The 23,353-nt window shown below is 40.7% G+C and overlaps 1 protein-coding gene across 1 annotated transcript in view; it reads right to left on the bottom strand.

Moving 5' to 3' along the window:
- The window catches only part of D-CDES (D-cysteine desulfhydrase), a 404,250-nt gene that overhangs the window by 93,012 nt on the left and 287,885 nt on the right, over nt 1-23,353 (bottom strand). The gene's annotated exons all lie outside the window — the stretch shown is intronic.

Below are 23,353 nucleotides of genomic sequence, written 5' to 3' on the forward strand. Positions count from 1 at the left end.
TCAAGTGGCGACTCCACTTCTTTCATCTATTGATTTTCTTGAGCAGAGATCTCGTTCTATCATCCATTTGGTCCCTCGTTATTCATCATGGATTATTCGTTTAAACCATGTCATTTTACTGATGATCTCCATGATTTTCCGGAAGAGGCCATTTCTAAATTACTTTTGTTCTCAGATGGTGATTCAGTCGCTGTTAGAAAGCATTTAAACAGGTTTACTTGTGTAATGATCATATATTGTAGACTTCCTCAATATAATCATGAAGATGTCAAAATGCGTCTATTTGTCCGTTCTTTAAAGGGTGATGCTTTGAACTGGTTTAATAATTGTCCTGAAGATTCTTTCACTTCTTTACAAGACATTGTCGATGCTTTTAAAGATAGATATGGTGATCCAGATAGCTCGCCTTGTGCCCCTAAAATTGTGCAACAGAATGAAAGTAATCTTGTAAAAGGTCTAGCTGTCAATGAAAGATTTCAAGACAATTCTTCATATCAGAATGTGCCATCCACCTGTACCATTGCAGATCAAATCCATGATAGTGGAAAAGCAGGGACAAATTGTAAAAACAGTGTTGACAATGAAAAGGAAGATCAGAAGCAAATTATACAAGAACTAATGCGGCTGGTAAAAAATATGGAGATCAATCAAACTAATTACGCCAATGATGTGAGAAATTTATGCACCCACCTGGAAAAACGCAATAAGGAGATGGAGATCATGCAAAATCAGCATGCTAAGGAAATTGAGGCCATGAAGACTAATCATGACACAGAAATTAGTTTTATGCAAAGCAAGTTATCAGGCTTAGAGGAAAATATGATGACCATGAAACCTAATCATGATAGGGAAATTAATATTATGCAAAATAAGTTATCGACCATGGAAGAAGACCATGCCAGGGAAATCAGTGCTATGAAGGTTGAACACTCTAGTCATATAGATGCCATTAAAATACAGGCTCAGAAGTTTCAACAATGGTCAGAGGATGAAAGAAACCAGGGAACGTCAATCGATCAGGAGCCTCCTTATCTGTTACAACAAGCTCCATCTTATTATGAGGTCCTTTGTTCCATTAAAAAGTGGATAATTGAAGGTGACCTGGATAAAAGGGAAATTAATAATAAGGTTGATGCTCACACGGTTAATCCACCAGTCATAGAAGATCAAGTTATAACTCATGGCACTTGTGAGATTGATCCATCATCCTTGGCAAAGCAGATGCAGAATGAAGAAAGACATGTCACGCATATCTTACATACTTCATCTAAGAGCTTTGAAGCAGAAAGTCCCATGTCAGCAGTGATACAGCCTGCCACAAAGAAAAAGCGCAAGAAAAAGAGAACGAGAAGAAGATTTGATGCATCAGACGACCGCGAGCAGCTTGATTTTCGGATAGGAAAAAGTCCTACCATATGCAGAATTGGACATGGCACATCCGACAAGCAGCCGACAGATTTGCCTGAAAGCAGGCAAATGCTCAGTATACACTATATTGAACACATCTGATGCCATGGGGCATCCTCTATATTTCTAACCTTACTCCTTGTTTTTTCAGCATTTTCATTTCTGTTTTAGGATTAGATTTACTTTTCTAGACTAGTTAATAAATGAAGAGCTTATATCTTTCATGTGTTTAATGTATATGATGATTTCTGAATGGGCACTACTTATTTCTGTTGTGTGTTGCGTGGATGCAGATTCTGGATTCTGACATTCCTACAATGCAGCAATGTGTCCCCAAGTAGAGCCATATGTTGACCACTACGTGTCAACTACCCATAGCAGTACACCCCCTTTTATCACAAAAGGGAGAGCGCTTGATCGACGTGTTCGTGCTATTCGACAGTCATCGTCGACCTGATCATGTTATGTTGTAAACCCAGTCTGCATGTGTAAATTGTAAATATTCTTAGCAGATCTAAATCATTTATGTAAATTCCCTAGGTGGACCTAATTTTCTAGTGATAATCTATGTTCCGGAAGGTTTTTTGTCTCACCGATCCATGATCGGCAGAGTTTTCCTTCAGCATAACCCCAAAGCTGGAATGAATTTTGTCATTAGAATCTTAGAGAAATCCTAGTGTGTTGATCTGCTAGATTCATATTTGCAGGGGAGCGCCTCCCCCCCGCTCGATCCCACTCCCAATCCGCGCTCCGAGCGGGAGCGACTCAGAAGCGGGTCGAGAGCGCGCTCCCGAAATTGCTCCTGAAAAGGGAGCGATTTTGGGAGTGCACTCCCTAAAAAAAAATCGTTCTTTGCCTTTTTGGGAGCATTTTCAGGAGCGTTTTGCCTTTTTGCAATGATGTTCCAAATGCAATTTTTTTTCAAAGAAACAAATAAGTTTTTAGTGGGGCGGCTTAATGATCAAGTCTATGGCCCTAGTATTGATATGCAATTCATGGTAATGTTAAATTCTTAAAGTAAAAGTGACATTCTCTTTAATCTTCATTTTCATCCTTTTACTTAAATTTTTAACATTACCATGAAATGACTCAGGATGTTCAAGAGTGGTTCCGACCTCATTGGATTTCATATGCAAAAAGTAGAATTTTAGATTTCATTCAAAATCTAGTAGACTTATCAGTTTTTCAGGATTGCATTGTTTCCATTGAATTTTGTTATGTATTAGGGTATGGAACTCGTATTTAATCAAGAGCACCAATCCCTCTATGTACTTTGATGTTAGTGACATTGGTTGTCGAACTCCTCTATCATGACCCTCCTAAAAATGTACGCATCACTCAAACAAAATCTTGACTTGACATGCTATGCCTTTTCTATCTTATGTTAATGCTTAGAGGGTGATATTAATGACAAAGATCCCTATACAGATACAGAGGTAATGACAAAGATACCTCTGGATATTGATTCTTAGAGGGTGATATTAATGATAAAGATCCTGATTTTCCAACAAGAGTAAAAAATTAGACATTTCTCGTTGTGGCAAGGGGCCCAAGCATAAGCAATAGATAATAGATTTACTTGTCTTTTCTAGTTTCTAGTAGTTTTTATAACTATTGACTCTTTCATATTTATTATGATATTTTTTTAAACAATATATGACAATTTAAGTTTGAAGTTGGCAATTATAACTCAGTAGTAATGAATTATGAATATGATGCTTCATGAAAGTTGAAAGTTGTTTCATTTCATTTCATGTTAGATATTATTTGTTGTAATGGTTACACTTAGCTTACAAGTACAACTTTGGTGATCAAATATGATAAATGTTATATATTGAATTTTGAAATCTTGAAACTTTAAGATTGATGAATCATGATTCAATATGTTGTATGTTACTATGTTACTAACTTGTGGACATGGTTGATGAAGATTATAACTTCTAGATGATTGTTGTTATATGGTTCAATCTATGTCTTTTTATGTTTTTTATATCTAATTCATCATTCTACGTGTTTTCATTGACATATATGTATCAAAATAAAATAAAATAAATATATATATATATATATATATATATATATATATAAAAAAACGCTCCGGGATTCGCTCCCAACCGGGAGCTTTTGAAAATGTCGCTCCTGCACCCATTTTCGCTCTCGCTCCCAAGTAACACTCGCTAGATTATATTTGTGTCGCAAGACTAGGTAGTCTATGAGGGCTATATCAAATGGGTTTTCCCCCTTGAGATGTAAAGTTGTAAAAGTCATGATGTAAAGTGTCTTGAAGGTTAGGAAATGTTTTAATCCCCTCATAAGTCCTAAGTACTAGGTCCTAGGTAATTTTTCCAAAGGCTAAGTTCGAGGATGCATTTAAAAATAAAAATCAAAAATTAAAAAATAAAAACAATAAAAAATAAAAGATATAAATAACAAAAATAAAATTTAAAAATTTAAAAATTTAAAAAGTAATTAAAAATAAAAAATAAAATAAAATAAAATTTAAAAACAAATAAAAATTTGAAAAATAAAAAAATAATAATAAGTCAATTTTTGAGGAAATAAATGCAAAATTTAAATTTTTAATATATTAAAATACATTTAAAATTTCAACGGATGAGATTAAAAGGGATTTTGATCCTCATCGACGGTCGAGATTAGTTTGACATGGATCACTCGAACTAGCCGTTGGGAATTTTTCCTTTAAATAGGGTGTTAGGGGTCATTTGAGATCAGATTTGATCTGAGAGTCTGGTGCTAAAGAAAGCTCTCTTGTAGTCTTTTTTATGCAATAAAGAAAGACTTTGTGGTTGAAACCTCGCTAGTGTTACTCTTTTGGAAATGCTATAAGATGTTTTATTTTTCTGCATAATTTTATTTTCAACTATTGATTTTAGCTTGATGAAGATTGATTCAGGCACAGGTATCTTGTCTTATCTCTGGGGTTTGAATGATAGTTTAGATTCTGAAATATAAAGCAGGTATCTCCATTTGATCTGCATTTCACTATTGTTTTTTCCCTCTATGTTAATGGTTGATTTTAAACTGTGCAGGAAATCTTAGTTTTGAGTTTACTGAGCGTTAGGGAAAGTTCTCGGCTGAACCAGCCAACTCTCGATTGCGTTTTTTGGAAGAACCCAACTAATTTTAATCTCAGTCTTATCATCTGAAATTTTTATGAATGCATACAAGGTTTTTCTGAAGCATCTCACATTAAATTAAATTTCTGAAAATATTTATGTGGCATAACGAAAAATCTGGCTATTTTAAAGCCTGCAGTTTGTGAATATTGTAATTATTTAGTTAGGATTTAAACTTTATATTTTTGTTATATATATGTAGATTTGGTGTTAGTCTTCATTTTGATTTCCTTTTAGATTTTTTTAGTTTAGTTTAGTTTTAAAATAAATCATAAAATCATAAAATATAAAAATTATAAAAAGTTTGAAAAAATAAAAATAAAAAATCGATTTTCTTTTTTTAGATTAGCTGTTAGTTTCAAGTTTAATTTTGTTTTAATTTTTTAATAAATTCAAAAAAATCTCATATAAAAATCATAAATGATTTAAAAAATACAAAAAGTTCCTTCATGGTTTTAGGCTTAAAATTTCATAAAAAAAGAAAATTTTCGATTTTCATTTGATTAGTTTTTTTTAGATTTTTTGAATTAAAGTTTAGTTGTAGTTTTAGATTTATTTAGATTTTAGTTTTGTTTTATTTTAAGCTTAGAATTTTATAAAAATATATAAAAATTAAAAATTAAAAATTAAAAAAAAGGTTGATTAAAAATTGGAAATTCTTTTTTAAAGTCATTTTTCTGTTGTGGTGAAGTTAAATGTGCTTAAAATGTTTATAACTGGAGATTAACTATTTGAAATCTGGTCAGCATTTAAATTTCGTGGTTGTTTAAAGCATTCATTCTTTAAAAATTTAATTGTTGGATCATTATTAAGGCATTGTACGTTTGTTGAACATCTTGCATCACTTGGGATATTTCGATGATAAATGATTGTTTTACATGGTTTATACTTCTGCAACATCTAATAAATAGTCATTTATTCATTAACTCCATAAGGCACTGGTACATTAATTTCAAAATCAATCAAGTGCTAAATCGGCTTGTTGTGTCTCCCAACCCAACTAGTCCACAGTTGGTCTTCCTTTGTCCCATAGGGTCTACCCCCCTTAGCCGCGGGAGATGGCTTAAACGGAGAGATCGGGGATCGGGTGACAGCCCCCGGTCTGAGCGTTGTCGTGACAATCTGTGCGACAACAGGTGCAGCATGGTGCAGCACAGCGAGGTGCAGCATGGTGATGGAGTCACCGTGGAAAATTAGTTGAAGTAGCATGTCTTCAACTAAGTTCAGCTACCTCATGTATCATCTTCTTGGAGATGATCTATGCTCTTATTTAGATAAGTCAAAGTGTTGACTTCTGTTGTAAATGTACTATCTCTCTCTCTCTCTGCTGAACTATTGAAGAACATATAAGAAGAATTGATCAAGGGTTTCCCCACATTGGGGTTTGCCCCTGGCTAGCGCCACATCTTGTGTCCTCTTGTCTTGGCTTGTCTTCTGCGATTTATGTTTATGTTCTATCTACAATTTAGTATTATGCTAATGTGATTGCTAATCTGGAAAAGATATTGAGCTAACTGTGAAAATTGAAATAAATTTCTCTAAGCATAGAACATACTTAAAATTAACATAGGTGAAAATAAAGCCCAAGCAAGAGTGAAAGAGTAATCACCGAAGACAATTGAACAAGATCAAAGGCTCAATGGATTCCTCATCCCTCTTCAAATTCACCAAGGGTGAAGTCGAGACTCGAAATAGAGAACATTATCAGAATGGCACAGTGGAAGCTACTGATGGCATACCTAAAGATCACTTCAATGGGAAGTCTGGATCTAAGGGTGGCAGGAAAGGCAGATGCCTTGTTTGTAATAAGTTCGGCCATTATGCGAAGAAGTGTCCGAATGGTAGGGACACGTCACTTGATAATGATAACAATCATTCCAGGGACATCTTCAATGATTGGAGGAATGACAGGTAATGCAGGTCATCAAGGAAACGGCCAACTCTTCAAAGAAAGCAAGGAACTCCAAGTATGCAGAATCAAATGTTGTCTTTGGTTAGATAAAGCAACATTATCTTATATTGGCCCTCTCCTCCAGACTCTTTGGGAATCTGGCTTATTGATTGTAGTGCTTCAAGGCACTTTATCAGATAGAAGGGTGCTCTCTCTAATTTGGTAGAGATGGAAACAATCATGGGATTATACTTGGAGTCAATGCCACCTATCACGAAAAGGGTGTAGGGAATGTTACCCCTCAATTGAATGAGGGTAACTCGATTCATTTACGAGAATCTCTTTATGTACTTGATTGCAAGAAGAACCTGGTGTCCATTTCGGCAATGGAAATCAAAGGTTCTCGGTGGCATTCATCAATGGAAAGGTACGTGTTTGAAAATAGAATTTTCAAAGATGTTTTAATTCATGGATTCAAGGTTGGAAATTTGTATCAAGTTGCAGGATGGTCCATTGGGGACCATGTCACTTGACACATCTCATCTATAGCACCAGAGGTCTACTTATTATGAGGCCCTACCCGACGTGAGTCAGATGGTGACAGGGATGCCTGAATTCAAGAAGAGCATAAAGGTACATGTTCGAGATGTACCGAAGGAAAATCTTACAAGGGACCATTCCCCTCATATAGCAAGTCGACAAGTTGGGAACAACCCGAGGGGTTTGAGATTCATGATCGGGAATCTCATGTATGCAGGTGGAAGAAAGCCCTTTATGGCTCGAAGCAAAACATCCCCAGGCTTAATATGAGAGGATTGATAGTTGTTTAATGAAGTTGAGATTCACTAGGAGTGAAGCCGATCCAAACCATTGCTTGAAGGTTGTGGATGATAGACCTCTCATACTGGCACCTTCTGAGGACGACCTCTTTCTGACAACTGCAGACCCTCTCATTTGCAAAAGTAAGAGGGAGTTGGATTCTGGAGTTGGAATGGTAAAATGCAAGCCCGTGACTACGTTGATAGAGCTTAACTTTCAAAAGTTATGCGGTAGAGATGCCGAACCAGATCTATGAAATTCCTTTGAGTTTCATAAACTCATTCGCATTAAAGTTCTTGGTGAACTTCCCTCCAGATATATGTTTTGCAGTTAGCATGTTGGGCTCATATTTGGTTGAGCCTCACTGATTGGTGTCAAGAATCATTTGAGATATTTTCAGGGCACAGTCTCTCATAGTTTGAGATACACTGCCGGAAATATGAAGTTGCATGAATTCGAACGCTGACTAGGCAAGTAGTGTGGAGGATCGCAAGAGCACTTTTGAGTGCTAGTTCTCTTAGGGTTATGCTTCGATATCCTAGATGAGCAAGAAGCTGAAGTCAGTTGTTATAGGCATCGCTGAGACCGAATACATAGCTACGAGTATGACCTCGTGTAAATCTGCCTGGTTGCGGAAGCTCTTCAATGCGCTGTTTACCACTGTGATGTTCTGTGACAACCAGAGGGGGATTCGATTATTGAGGAATCCCATATTCTATGATTGCTCCAGCATATAGACATCAGGTACCACTTTATCTAGGATATGGCACATCGATGAGCAAGAAGGCTCCATCGCATTGGAACTGATGTGCAGGTCGCAAATATTCTGTCAAAGCCCCGAGGAAAGGTCAAATTTGTGACTTTCAAAGATGACTTGGAGTCATTGAGAGCCCCTCTTATGAGGTTCCTGTATGATGCATGCATTGAGCTCTAGGAGCTCCAGGGGGCTTGGGGTACTTCTTGGAGCAACAAGCGACCATAAGGCGACTCACTCTCCCCTAATGGTGCGTTGTGTACAAGGTGAATGGTTCAGCCTTCCCGTGTGATGCCCCGTGGCGACTTATGGACAGGATGAGTGGTTCTCCTATCGAGGCATCCTACCCATGTAGTATGGGACTCATGGGAAGTACTTCTCATTTGGCCAATGAGCAGGGAAATGGAGTTAGGGACCATAGAAGTATTATCGATGGACACATCGTTGTATCTACCATACTCCCTATGCTAGGATGACCTCCATTGATCCGGGATCAATTGGAACTGACTTCGGGTCAATGAGAGTGATATAGCTCACTCTCTTGGAACTGATCTGGGATCAGTACGAGTGGTTTGAGACACTCTCTTTTGATACTGATCTGGGATCAGTATGAGTGGTTTGAGACACTCTTTCGGTATTGATCTGGGATAAATGAGATTGACTTTGGGTCAGTAAGAGTGACATAACTCACTCTCTTTTGGAATTGATCTGGGATCAGTAAGAGTGGTATGACACACTCTCTTCATATGGAACTGACTTCGAGTCAGTAGAGAATGGTATGAGACATTCTTGATCAATTCTTCTTCTTCATGGTTCAACTGAGCAGTGCAAGGCACTGTTGGCAGAGATAGTACAGTCTGGCAGATGGATTAACGGATGGATTTCTCCCTAGTTGAGAGGGAGTGTTAAAATTGGCAACTAGGACCAAACTCCATGTGGGTCATCTTATTTATGGCAGCTGATATTTTTTTTGGATCCCTCTCATCGAGAGGTATAGGATTGATCTAAAGATCATCCGATTCCGATAAGTATTCATGGATATATGAATATTTTTGTATTATGGGATAATTCGTCAAGGTCAACCAGCAACCAAATAACCCCCACATGTGCTCAACATTTTAGTATAAAAGGAGATGACTTGATAGTCATTTCACACTCACTTCACTCTTGATTTTTCTCCACTCACTTTGGGTTTTAGTGGAACAGAAATCTAGGAGAGGAAGCCCTAAATGTAGGAGGAAAGAAACCTAAGCATGAAGGCCATAACGCAATCCTAGCATAGCCCTAGCCTATGACAGGTCTACGAATGATCTAGAGGACGCAGTCATGTTAGGAAGAAGAGAAGCCCTAACTATCAAGTAAGACAACCCTAATCTATATGTTGTTTGAGGCAGCCCTTAGATGCTGACAAGGAGATGCCCTCACTGCGGTAAAGAAGACCCTCATACACTTGGCTAACCTAGCTGATCTAAAGCCTATTCACGCTACCCCATACGCAGGCCTATGATGCCCTAGCCGCAAGTCCATGATGCCCTAGCCGCAAGCCACTTCAAGTGACCGAATTGTTGGATGGAGGGCCAAGGATCTAGGGCCAAGAGGACAGGCTACTAGGCCGAGTAGAGGAGGAGCTAAATGCTGGAAATTAAGTGACTGTTTGGGCACGTTGAGGAGACCGAAAGCTACAACAAGCTAGGCCGAAAGCCATAACAAGTTGTTGAAGTTATTCTAGGGATGTGTTGAGGTGCACAGACCCTCAAGAGGACAACGTGGTATGGAGGATCCTCTCCCAGGTTGGCCACAGCGCTAGAGAGCTAGTCTCGTTGACTAACAGTAGGACAGCAGTGCTAGTAGTATGGCAAGCATGGTGCAAAAAGCACATGGGACAGCAGTGGCAAGCATGGTGCTGCAAACACATTGGGACAGCAGTATGGCAAGCATGGTACAGCAAGCACATGGGACAGCAGTGGCAAGCATGGTGTTGCAGGCACATTGGGACAACAGTATGGCTAGCATGTTGCAGCAAGCACATGGGACAGCAGTGGCAAACATGGTGCAGCAATGGCACATGGGACAGCAATGGTACATGATGCAGAGCAGTGATGGGTACAGTCATGATTAGTGAAGCATGATGAAATGCAGCATAGTGATGATGAGTGCAGCACAGTGAGGTGTAGTATGGTGCAGGACAGTGAGGTGCAGTGTGATCATGAGGTGCAGCATGATGATGAGGTACATCATGGTGATGGAGTCACCGTGGAGAATCAGTTGAAGCAGCATGTCTTCAACTAAGTTCGACTACCTCATGTATCATCTTCTTAGAGATGATCTATGTTCTTATTTAGATAAGTCAAAGTGTTGACTTCTGTTGTAAATGTACTATCTCTCTCTCTGCTGAACTATTGAAGAACATATAAGAAAAATTGATCAAGGGTTTCCCCACGTTGGGGTTTGTCCCTGGCTAACACCACATCTTGTGTCCTCTTATCTTGGCTTGTCTTTTGCGATTTATGTTTATGTTCTATCTGCAATTTACTATTATGCTAATGTGATTGATAATGTGGAAAAGATATTGAGCTAGCTATGAAAATTGAAATAAATTGCTCTAAGCATAGAACATACCTAAAATTAACAAAATTCGATCTCTCTAGATTGAGGTATTCCAGAGGAAGAGGGAGCAGCTAGTATTTTTCTCAGAGCAAATCTCTAGATGGACGCAATAGTTTTGCAATAGTTTGCTAGAGCCGAACTACTGCTGGGTGGAAGAAGAGCACACACTGAGGGAAAATTTTCCTCAAGGAACTTCTAGTCTCAAGAAGTTCGATTTCCCTTGCAGATCAGCAATCGTTGTGAGCAGAGTTCTCACTCTAGAAGGGAGTGCGAATAGCCTAGTAGTAGTTGAGCAGAAGAGAAGAGGAGATTTTCAACATTGTTTGAGATCGCCACTGCTGGACATCGAGATCAAAACAGGTTGGATGGTGCTTCCAACTATGTCATCTGGAAGGCAAGGATGTCCTTCCTTCTAGATGAATATGGCTTGAAGCCTTTCATAGATGCAGTGGTAGCTAACCCCACAGATGCAGATCAGCTGAAGGAGTACAGAAAGGAGATGGCGTGGGCAAAGAGGTTGATCCTTGATGGTGTTCAAGTTCAAATTGTATCACACATAGCAGCCAAGGGAACGGCCAAAGCGATGTGGGATACACTTTCCACGTTGCATCATGGCACTTCCGAGCAACGAAAGATGTACTTAGAAGAAAAGTTGAGATGCACCAAGATGTAGAAAGGGGAACGCATAGACCCCTTCCACACCAAAATTTAGGAGATCCGGGACCAACTTGCAGCGGTTGGGGCAGCGCCTCAACCCACAGAGCTAGTACGATTGGCACTCAACAGTGTCTCCGAGGAGTGGCAGGTATTTGTCCAAAGTATCTTTGGCAGAGACACCTTGCCAAGGTGGGACAGAATGTGGTCCAATTTGTAGCAAGAGGAGTTGAGATGAGAGCTAGTGAAGAGCTCCATCAATAGCAGCAGTAGTGGATTGAAGCAATTGAAGGTGGAGGTAAATGTGGCCTTTGCATCGAAGGGTCTCAGTCAGGGACAAGGGTAGCAACAAAAGAAGAAGAAGCACTTGTCAAAGGTCAAGTGCTTCAGATGAGGTGAGCATGGCCACTATAGTACCCAGTGTCCTCTCAGGAAGAAGGACAAGGAGGAGAAGCATGATCAACAGGCGGTATCAACAGAGATTGATAGGTTGTCATCCTGACTGGAGGAAAACTTCGCCATGTTTGCTGACATGCCCCCAGGAGTGAAGTGGGGTGATTTGGTGTTGTAGCCCCAGAGTGCTACAGATGGGCAGGATTCTTGAGGAAGTTCCCCTCTTGAGTCAGTACCTTGCTATAATGGCCCACAGTATTTAAGTGGCAGGATGGATCAATGGCAGTTGATGCAGTCAGATGCCAGAGTGACAAATGCAGAGTCTAGTTGCAGTCAGATGTTGGGGAGCGCAGTGCAAAGTTGGCAGCAGTGCAGATGCCTCACTTACTGCGCAGATACTAGAAGAGGTCAAAGACTCGGAAGACAGATGCATCATATTTATCACATTTGATTCAATATTTAGGATACTTTTCAATTGCAGATGTTGCAGTTGCAGTAGCAATAGATGAAGAGGGAGTTGCAGTGCAGATGTTGTGTTGGCAGCAGTTCAACAGGGTCAGTAGCAGCACAGATGCAACACATATCTGAGTTGCGCAGTAGTTAGTGGGCAACAGCATGTGAAAATTCCTTAAACCGGAATCCCTACTGCAATAGCTGATGATATTTCTCCTACTTGTTAGATTTACGTGAACAAGTTATTTGCAGTTTCCCACGGTAAACATTGAAATACATAAACTGCAACCTACACCATTTAAAATAATATGCCGAAATAAGAAACTGAACAAGAGAAAGATACAACACAAATGACACAATTGTTTTTGCACAAATGTCCCCGGAAAAAACCAATGCGGGAAAACGGTGCAATGGATCTGAGGGTTTTTATTAAGCAGAAGTTATTTTTGAATACAATCTCTGGCTGCCTTGTTGACAATCCAGTACAGAGAATATCACTTGACAAAAAAAATTAGTGAGATTACCTCACTCTACACTACAAGTCTCCGCTGATCCAGCAATTGAACCAACGAGTCCCCGGCTACTTTTGTGCTACCCCTATGTAGTCACTGCGTGGGCCTGCGTCACAGCTTCTAAGGCCCTGCGTCACCTCTTAGCTAGATCGATTTGCTCTCAGGAGCTGACTCTAGCCCTCCCGGCTCAGAATGTCAACCTCCTTAGCAAATTTCAGACCTCTACATGGAAGGCTTTTGCGCTTCTTTGCGTCACCCTCTCTGGGCACTGCGCTCCCTCCTCTGTGTGTCTCTCTACCTCTCGTCCGAGTATTCTTGGCTCCAGAGAAGATCCTCTAGCCAAAATTTTCTCTGCCCCTCTCTACGTGATCTCTACAAAATCACTACACTGCCTCTAGCTTTAGCAATTCGATCTGACTAATCAACTCTCTGTGTGTCTTCCAAATGACCCTCAATCCTCCTTAAATAGTCTTCTCATTGACATTCAACGGCTCAGATTAGAAGCTAATCAATGGCTAAGATCATTTCTGCTTGATCCTCGTCTTCTTCTACAAGTTACACCCATAGTTAGATTCATAGTTGCGGGGGAGCGCCCACCCCCCTCGAACCCGCTCTCGAATTGCGCTCCCGGGGGGAGCGGCTCCGGAGCGCCTCGGGAGCGCACTCCCAAAATCGCTCTCGGACGGGAACGATTTTCTAGAGCGCACTCCCTAAAAAAAAAATGCGCTCCCTACCCTGTTCGGGAGCGTTTCAGGGAGCGATCGCTCCGTCGCTCCCGGAGCGATTTTTAACGCCCGAGAGCGATCGGGGAGCGATCGCCTTGTTCAGGAGCGTTTTAGGGAGCGATTGCTCCGTCGCTCTCGGAGCGATTTTTAACGCCCGAGAGCGATCGGGGAGCGAAAAATCGCTCCGGGAGCGTTTCGACGGGCGCCGGGAGCGATCCGACGGAAAAAATTTCCGCGGACGCCAAAAAAATCGCATTTTAAATTTATTTTTTTTGGTTTTAAAATGCCAATGGGCCTAAAAAAATTTCATTGTTACTTCATTGAGCAAGAGTTTGGAGCAAGAGCAAGAGCAGAGGAGCGAGGAGCAAGTGCTGAGGAGCGAGGAGCAAGCCTGCAGAGGTAAGTAGCTTAGTAATTTAGTTAGTTTAGTTAGTTAGGTAGTAATTTAGTTAGTTTAATTTAGTTTATTGAGTTTAAAAATCATGAATTTAAATTAAATTAATTAATCCCAATAAATTAAATTAATTTGCAGATTCTGGGCATTTTCCTCTTCCTGGTCCCTTTTATGGTTATTATGGTGCTGGAGAGTAGGAAACAGAGGGGCCAAACTGAAGAAGGGGATGAAGAAGCTGGAGAAAGTCAAATTAGTGAAAACCCCAGTGAGGAGGAGCTAGAGGAGGGTGAACATGACCCTCAAAAAACTAAACAAGACCAAATTCCATTGTGGAAATATGTTAACAGGGCTGAAACAGGGAGAGGGGGTGGAACCACTAAATTTCATTGCCCCCATTGCAACACTGATTACACAGGTTCATACACCCGTGCTAGAAGACACCTTTGCGGGAAAAGGCCATGGGATGGAGACAAACAAATAGGAATCAAAACTTGTACAGCGGTGTCAGCAGCGGATAGAGCCAAATACATAAGGGAAGAGGAGGAAGCCCAATACAGATCAAAAAAATCAAGGGGTTTCTTTGAACCAAGCTCACAATCACAAAGAACTCCTTCAGCATCCTCCCAAGGCAGTGGATATGGAGACACAGGGTCATCATCTTTAAGGCGTAGAACCATATCAGATTTCCTTGATGAGGGGTGTAGGAATGATGTGGATTCAAAGGTTTACAGGTTTCTCTATGCATGTGGGATACCATTCAATGTTCTTCGCTCACCTTATTGGCACGAAATGGTTTCTGCCATAAATGATGCCCCTAAAGGATACAAGAGCCCTGGGTATGACAAGGCAAGAACCGTTGGCCTTGATCATGAAAAAGCAAAAATATCACATTCTTTGAATAGAATGACAAGTTCTTGGACTGACCATGGGGTGTCCATTGTATCTGATGGATGGACAAATGTAAAAGGCAAGCCATTGATAAGTGTCCTTGCTGTGTCTGTTAGTGGTCCCATCTTTCTAGCTGCACATGATTACTCAGAGAAGTTCAAGACCGCCATCAACATTGCAGAAGCATTACTTGAAACAATTGAGCGTATTGGCCCATACAATGTCATCCAAGTCATCACTGATAATGCTCCTAATTGTAAGGCAGCGGGATACCCCAACATATTTTGGTCTGGATGTTTGGTTCACACATTGAACCTTCTGTTGCATGATATTGTCAAAAACAAAAATGAACAATACCAATGGATTGGTGATTTGTACAAGAAAGGCAAACAAATGATCAAATTTATTACAAATCATAGCAATACCCATGGCCTTTTCCGCAGTCACTCGAGATTGGAGTTGTTAAAGATTGCAAAGACCAGATTTGGTAGCTATTACCTCACCTTTAGGCGCCTTTTGAAGGTAAGAGAGGCATTAGCTAGCATGTTATCAAGTCCACATTGGCAGGTATTAAAGGAAAGGGCTACAAATGTCGCTGACATGGCAGGTTTTGAAATGGTGGAGGAGGCCGCTCTTGATGGGCAGTTTTGGACAAGTGTGAGGCAGGTATCGGATTTCACCAAGCCAATTTATCACATGATTCGGTTTGCAGATACAGACAAACCAGTGATTGGCGAGGTGTATGAGCAAATGGATACCATGTTGGGGGAAATAAAAGACATTGTTCATAATAGAGATCCCAACTTGTACAAACTGATTCATGATTGTGTGTGTGAACGGTGGAATAGGCTTAATCTTCCACTACATTGCTTGGCGTATATCCTTACGCCAAAATACTACTCTACATCTTGGTTGTGCCAACCTGCAGCAGGGGGTGGGGTTAGGACCAAACCCCATTTAGATCCAGAGGTAACTAAAGGATATTTGGAACCGGACAGGGAGGAATGTGCCACTGTGCACTTTGAAATAGGCAGATACTTCAGTGGCACTGGTTTGTATGGTAACTTCCATGCAATGGACGACAGAGATAGATTTGATACTCTCACATGGTGGGAAACATATGGCGGGCATGGAATTTTGCCAAAATTGGCAAAAAAAGTTCTTTCACAGGTTGTAAATACTTCTTCTGCAGAGAGGTGTTGGAGCACCTACAGCTACATACATAATGTGAAAAGAAACAGACTCAATGAAAACCGAGCAGAAAGCTTGGTTTATGTGCACTACAACTTGAGGTTGTTGAGTCATCACTGTGATCGGGCTTATGAGGATCCCACATATAAAATTTGGGACAATCACCCAGAGGATGACAATTTGGAGGATGGCATTGTACATATTGAAGAATTGGAAGAGGAACTTGTAAGGGATGAAGATGAAGCAGCTGCAGCAGCCATGCCACCTCCACCTCCACCTCCACCATCCAGTAGCAGTGCTCGAGGTCCGAGTCTTGTTCCTTTGCTGTTGCCACCTCCAACTACACCCTCACGTGGAGGTTCTAGTTCTGGTCGTCGGTCTGTGCGGGAGACTCCTAGAAGACCACCACGACCTGCTTATACTCCTGGAGACTCTCGTGGCAAGGGCCACATGTAGTTTCTGATTTACAGTTTACTTGTCTTTTTTAGTTTCTATTAGACTTTAGTTTTCATAACTATTGAGTTTTGAGTCCTTGACTCTTGACTCTTGACTCTTTCATATCATAATGATATTTTTTGTAAACAATATATCACTGTGACAATGAAAATTTGAAGTTTGAAGTTGGGCCTTGGCAATTATAACTCATTGGTAATGATGTGAATTATGAATATGATGCTTCGTGAAAGACTAAAGTTGTTTCATTTCATTTCATTATTCATGTTTCATTTTATAAATTTATAACATTTCATATCATGTTAACAGTTAGAAGTTAGGATTTAGAAATATCTTAGAATCTTAGATATTACTTCTTGTAATGGTTAAACTTAGCTTACAAGTACAACTTTGGTGATCAATGATGATAAATGTTATTGAATTTTCAATTTTGAAAGCTTGAAGTTGAAACTTTAAGATAGAATTTGATGAATCATGATTCATGAGACTCAATATGTTGCAATTGTAATATGTATTTTACTAACTTGTGGACATGGTTGCTGACGATTATAATTTCTAGATGATTGATGTGATGTGGTTCAATGATCAATCTATGTTTTTTTATGTTTTTTATGTCTAATTCATCATTATACATGTTTTTGTTGACATATATGTATCAAAAATTAAAAAATATAAAAAATATATATATTTTTAAAAAATCACTCCCGGATTCGCTCCCAAACCGGGAGCTTCTGAAAATGGTCGCTCCCGCTCCCGTTTTCGCTCCCGCTCCTGCTCCCAAGCAACATTGGTTAGATTAATAGCCATTAATTATTTTAATTTCATAAGTTTAGACTTAGGGACCCATTAAAAATATTTAATTATTTTAATAAAACTGTTTCTAGGTGGAATTTCCCAAAATGCTTTTTGGGTTCTTTGGAATACATGTGCCCAAGCCTCCCTGCAAAATTTGAGACTTAGAGCACATCCGATGCTACCAGAAATCAAAACCCCCTCTTAGCGAGGAATGTGCTCTAGCAATGCCTCCCACTGAAGCATCACCCTAACTTCATAACATCGTCCTCTATGCTGTTGATGTCTGACATATTGTCCACCAACTACTGCAATGCTACTGCAACTGTACTGTTGCTGACACTGCCACTGTCAAAACTACATCTGTACTACAACTCCCTCTGAATTTCTACATCCGTGTTGCTACTGGCACTGCCCCTGCACTGCAAACTGTTGTTGCTACTGCATCAACAACGGAAAAACATCCCAAATTACTGAACAAGTGTTCAGCATAGATGCATCTCGATGTTGAAGATCTGACTACTGCTAGTCCCACGCTATCCCTCTGAAGCCACTGCGTTGCTGCTGCTACTGCACTATGCCTCCCTGCACTGTTGCAACTCTGCACTACGCTGCTTAGACTTGGTGCTCTAGCCACTGCATCTGTTTCTCCATCACTCCTCTGCAACAACTAACACTGATCCATCCTGCTACTTCTGATCTAGGCTCCCGTAGCAAGGAATTGATCCGAAAGGTGGGCTCCTCAAGGATCTTGCCCATCTGTAGCTCTTTCGAACTACAACTCTAAATCAACCCACCTCCCTCCTAGAGGTATCTCAGTTGTCATGGAAAACACCTCCTCCTCGATCTTCGTGAGTGCAGCCCTTGGATTGTGCTTCTCATCTTTGTCCTTCTTCCTGAGAGTACAGCGTAGAAACCCATTTCACCACACCTGAAGCATTTGATCTTCGAGACGTCCTTCTTCCGTGTTTGTTGCTCCTACTGCCCCTTCGAAGCAAGGGTTGCATTCTCTTCCTCCTCCTTGGGCTTCGATCCACTGTTGCTGCTTTTTTCAAGCTTACACTTGACTAGATCTCTCCAAAGCTCTTCCTACTTGAGAGATGCCCACATACTATCCCAGTCTGGCAAAGTTGCCCTACCCAAGATGCTCTAGACAAAGACTTGCCACTCTTATGAGACTGAGTTTAGGGCCAGTCTCAGCATCTCAGAACCTTGAGGTGTAGACCCCACAGTGGTTAACCCGTCCTAGGTCTCCTGAAGCTTCTTGAGCAACAGATCTATGCGCTCCCCCTTCTACATCTGTGTAGATCTCAGTTTCTGCTCTCAGTACATCTTTCGCTGCTCGGAAGATCCTTGATACAACGTTGCTAAGGCATCCCACATCTCCTTAGCAATCCCTTTGCTGGAAATGTGACAAACCACATGATCCCTTACTCCATCAAGGATCATCCTCTTGGCCTTCATTATTTCTCCCTTATACTTCTTCAGCTGATCTGGATCCGTGGGCTCAGCCACCACGTTGTTGAAATAGACCTTGAAAAAATGCTCATCCATAAGGCACGACATCCTTGCCTTCCAAATCACATAGTTGGATGCCCCATCCAAACTTGTCCTGATCTCTAAGTCCACTAGTTGCCATCTCTGCAACGAAAATGTCAAACTTCTCTTTGTTTCCCACTGTTGCTGCTCAAGCAATAGGAAAACAGACTTCTTGGCGGGAAGTCTACTGAGGAAAATTCCCTCACTGTGCTTCTCCTCTCCCTTCTGACGATTTTCTGCCCAGCAAACTGCTTGCAGAAAAACTGTGTCCCACCAGCTCTTTCCTCACGTTGAGGCTCTAGGTTGCTCCCTCTAGCACGGCAAAATTTCGATCTCGAAGCCCTCCCTTTGTGTCGACTCACTCAGAGAGAGACTGTCCTCGAAACTTCAGCCCTCGTGGCTTGGACTGCGCAATCCCTCTGGGGATTCGAACCGCTACCTCCTGCAGCTATTCGACCTCCTTTGCTCAACATTGGGTTCTCTGGCATTGTTCTTCTTGCTTCACCTGCATTGCTCTAATACCATGTGAAAATTCCTTAAGTCGGAATCCCTACTACAGCAGCTGATGATATTTCTCCTACTTGTTAGATTTACATGAACAAGTTATTTGCAGTTTCGTACGGAAAACATTGAAATACATACACTGCAACCTACACCATTTAAACTAATATGCCGAAACAAGAAACTGAACATGAGAAAGATACAACACAAATGACATAGTTGTTTTTGGACAAATGTCCTGGAAAAAAACCAATGTGAGAAAACTGGTGTAGCAAATCTGAGGGTTTTATTATTAAGCAGAATTTATTTTTGAATACAACCTTTGGATGCCTTGCTGGCAATCTAGTACAGAGAATATCACTTGGCCGAAGAAATTAGTGAGAATACATCACTCTAAACTGCAAGAATCAGTTGATACGACAGTTGAACCAATGAGTCCCCGCTACTTTTGTGCTGCCCTCACTGCATGGGCCTGCATCACAGCCTCTAAGGCCCTCCGTCACCTCTCAGATCGATCGATTTTCTCTCAGAAGTTGACTCCAGCGCTCCCGGCTCAAAACGTCAACATCCTTAGCAAATTTCGGACCTCTGCGTGGAAGGCTTCTGCACTGCTCTGTGTGGGCCCTGCGTGAGCCCTCCTAGCTCTATGTCACCCTCTATGGGCACTGTGCTGCCTCCTTTGTGTGTCTCTCTGTCTCTCTGCTGAGTATTCTTGGCTCTAGAGAAGATCCTCCAGCCAAAACTCTCTCTGCCCATTTCTGCGTGATCACTACGAAATCACTAAGCTGCCTCTAGCTTCAGCAATTCAATCTGACTGATCAAGTCTCTGTGCCTTTCAAATGACCCTCAAGCCTCCTAAAATAATCTTCTCATTGACATTCAATGGCCTAGATTAGAAGCTAATCAATGGCTAAGATCATTTCTGCTTGATCCTCATCTTCTTCTAAAAGTTATACCCACAGTTAGATTAATACTCATTAATTATTTTAATTTCCTAAGTTTAGACATAGGGACCCATTAAAAATAATTAATTATTTTAATAAAATTGTTTCCGGGTAGAATTTCCCAAAATTCTTTTTGGGTTCTTTGGAATACAAATGCCCAAGCCTCCCTGCAAAATTTGAGACTTAGAGCACATCTGATGCTACCAAAAATCAACACAGCAGCCAAGCATCAGCAGCGTGATAAGAGATTATGAAGAGATAGGGTGTTGCTACAAGGGGCAGCAACTCTAGAACACATTCCTTGCTAAGAGGGAGTGTTAGTTTTTGTAGCATCAGATGTGTCTAACCTTGAAATTTTGTGGAGATGCTAGAATACATGAAATCTCCAAAACCCAAAAATCGTTTCAGGAAATTCTGCCTAGAAACGACTTAATTAGATTAGTAGTCAGTTTTTAAATATTTCGTAAGTCTAAACTTAGGGAATATAACTAATTAATCAAAATTGATTAAGTTATGGTGTGAATGTTCTAGAAAGTTAGAAACTCACAAAGATAGACTTCAAATTAATCCTAGACATTGATTAAGATCTAATCTTGGTCGTTGAAGTCTCAACAGAGGATTATAAGAGGAAGTCAATAGGGCTTGGAGAAATCATTTCAGCAGTTCAATTTCATGAACAAATGAATTTCTAGAGTAACAGCAACCAGTGGCCGGAGAGAGAGCCAATGAGATGAAAGCAGTGAGGGAGGGGCTAGGACAGTGAAGCCAGAGGAAGGATTCCAGTTCCGGTGAGTGCATTTGCAGAGAGGCAAGTAAGCCACAGTGACGCTAGTGCAGAGCAGCACAGTAGCCTCTAGAGGCAATTTCGACACTGCTAGGGAAAGTCGAGTTTCAGTGCCAGAAGTTGGGTAGAGTTTCCAGAAGCCAGGAGAGACTTTTTCCCAGACAGCAGCAGACGAGACAGCTTGAGAAGAAGCAAGTTCGAGCTAAGTGTGTTGAAATTTCTAAGCTTGATACATTAGAAATCCCTACTGCATTATGTGGTTTATTTCACCTACTTGTTTATTCCATTAACAAGTTATTTATACATATAAATACTGAAAATAAACACAAATGCAGCCTTAACTCATATCTAGATCAGAAACTAAAATACTAGACAAACACACAAGGGACACCGTTATTTTTGGACAACACATCCCCGAGAAAACCCAATGCGAAAAAACCGGTGCAATTGTTTTGAGGGTTTTATTATTATGCATATTTCTCGAGTACAACTAGGGTGTCGAAATGGCTCACCCAACAGAGATTGTTACACGTAGTAATACCTCTTCTCAAAGACAGATATTCAGCCTCTCTGCTCTAGTCTGCCCCACGAAAATCCTTCTGGCGCTTCTCCTAGGCTCTGCGTCAACCCTGCTAGCCTCAGCGTAGCTCCTGAACCCTCTGTGTCACCCTTATGCCTCTCTACGTCATCTCTCTGGCCTTCTGTGTCACCCACGCAGACCCCTCAATCTCTAGCTGCCTCTACGTGGCTTTTGCTGCCTCTACGTAGCTTTGGTTGCCTCTACGTCAGCCTCTTCAGTCACTACGCTGACCCTTAGGCACTATCTCTTCCTCTCCGCTATGTACTCACTGCCCCTCACTGCAACAAATCACTTGTTCAAATTTTCTCAGCAAACCCCGCTCTAGAAAATCGAACAGACTGATCAACCTTAGTGTGTCTCCAACTGACCCTCCAGCCTCCTCTTATACTTTTCCTATTGACTCTTCAACGGTTGAGATTAAGTCTCTAATCAACGTCTAAGATTAGAGTTAGCTTGATCCATGTCATTTAGAACCTTCTCACCCAATTTTATATTAATACCCATTAATATTTTAATTTTCCTAAGTTTACACATAGGAACCCCATTACAAATATTAATTATTTTAATATCTCTCTAACCAGGTGGAATTGCCCCAAACCATTTTTGGGTCTTGGAGATCTCATGCGCTTTAACCTCTCCACCAATTTTCATGGCTAGAGCACATCCGATGCTACCACAAATCACCACTCCCTCTTAGCGAGGAATGTGCTCTAGTAATGTTCCATCACTGAATATCACATTGATCCTCCCGCACAGGTACCTGTGTTGATGCTTGGCCTGCTACCCAACATCCACTGCACTGTTTCTTCCTGTACTGCTGCCCAGGCTCTGCCACTCCCACTACTACATTTGTACTACAACTCCCTCTTAACATGCTACCCATAGCACTACCACTGTTAACTGCTACATTGCAACTCAGTTACCAAAAAGTAATTGATCTACCCAACTACTGACATCCTTGTCAGTCTAGAAGCCACCTGATGCTAAAGCTACCTCTGCATACAGCTCGATGTCTCCACACCTCTTCTCTAGAGGTGCATGAGCACTCGTGGCATAGTCACCATCAGTCTCGACTTCTTTCTCCGCCTTAGCCGGAGCTGCCTTGGAGTCAAAAGCCTCTCCTTTGTTCTTCTTCCTAGGACACTGGGATGCATAATTGTTAAAATTGGCAACTAGGGGCCAAACACCATGAGGGTCATCTTATTCATGGCTGATAATATTTTTATAGATTCCTCTCGTTGAGAAATGTAGGATTGATCTAAAGATCATCCGATTCTGATAAGTATTTATGGAGATATGAATTTATTTTCATTATAGAATAATTATCAAGCCGACCTACAACTCATGTAGGCTCAGAAGCCCAACAGTCACATCTATTCAAACCAGTGTTGATAATATCGGTATCGGGAAAATATCGGCGAGGGTCCAGAAAATATCTTATCGGCAATATCGGCGAAAATATCGGCAAATATCGGCAAGCATAAAAAATGCATAATATATTCATTTTTTTCAGATTTTTAAACATATAAAGCAATAACAACATGAAATAAACACATTGGCACATAAATATGAAGAAAACACTGATATATATGATGTCAAATAGAAATGATATATCAAAGGCGATACCAAATCGTGCTAATCCCTGATAATTGTCCATTCAAGGACTCAAATGTGGAGAACCAAGATAGTATGCATCAGAAACTCACCGCTGCAATGCTCATGTGTTTATTATTGTTGTTCCCGAGATAAGTTATTGTGCTAGTCTCTTTTCCTCCAACTGATTTGAACGGTGGGTCTCCAGCCATAGAAATAAGTTGTTCTTTTTATTACTCCTTACTAGGAACAAAATTTCAAAGTTTTTCTCTCACTTGTCATTCCCTTAAGCTCATTTACCCATGATAATTCATAGATACTTCTATTTTACATTTTGTTCTA

Source organism: Pinus tabuliformis, chromosome 8 (assembly GCF_031772625.1).
Source record: "Pinus tabuliformis cultivar Carrire ecotype Pingquan chromosome 8, CPIR1, whole genome shotgun sequence".
Taxonomy (NCBI): Eukaryota; Viridiplantae; Streptophyta; class Pinopsida; order Pinales; family Pinaceae; genus Pinus; species Pinus tabuliformis.